Source organism: Phanerochaete carnosa (assembly GCF_000300595.1).
Source record: "Phanerochaete carnosa HHB-10118-sp unplaced genomic scaffold PHACAscaffold_3, whole genome shotgun sequence".
Taxonomy (NCBI): Eukaryota; Fungi; Basidiomycota; class Agaricomycetes; order Polyporales; family Phanerochaetaceae; genus Phanerochaete; species Phanerochaete carnosa.
In genome coordinates, this window is record NW_006767630.1 from 199,180 (window position 1) to 199,520 (window position 341).

The window sequence follows — 341 nt, forward strand, 5'->3', positions numbered from 1 at the left end:
AAGCCCGGGCTTGCTCACAATACAATGAATATTATGGTGCTATGAAAAGGGAGTATATTTGGATGTAGTAGATTATTACTGCGTGTACTCACTGAATTCAGCCTCCAGAAGATGTACACTCGGGGAATAAGTCGAGTCGCAGCGAAGCCCACGAGCGCGCGCCTACGGCAGGCACCAAACGGTGATGCACAATCGTGCTCGGCGGGAACCGTCGAGTCTAAAATATCAATATTATGTCTGGTATGTACATCTTAGATCTCTCCCACCTTATCCTGAACTCAGGGAACAGTAACAGAGCCGGTACACCCAAGCCTGGGCTTCCGGGCCGGGCTTGGGCTTGA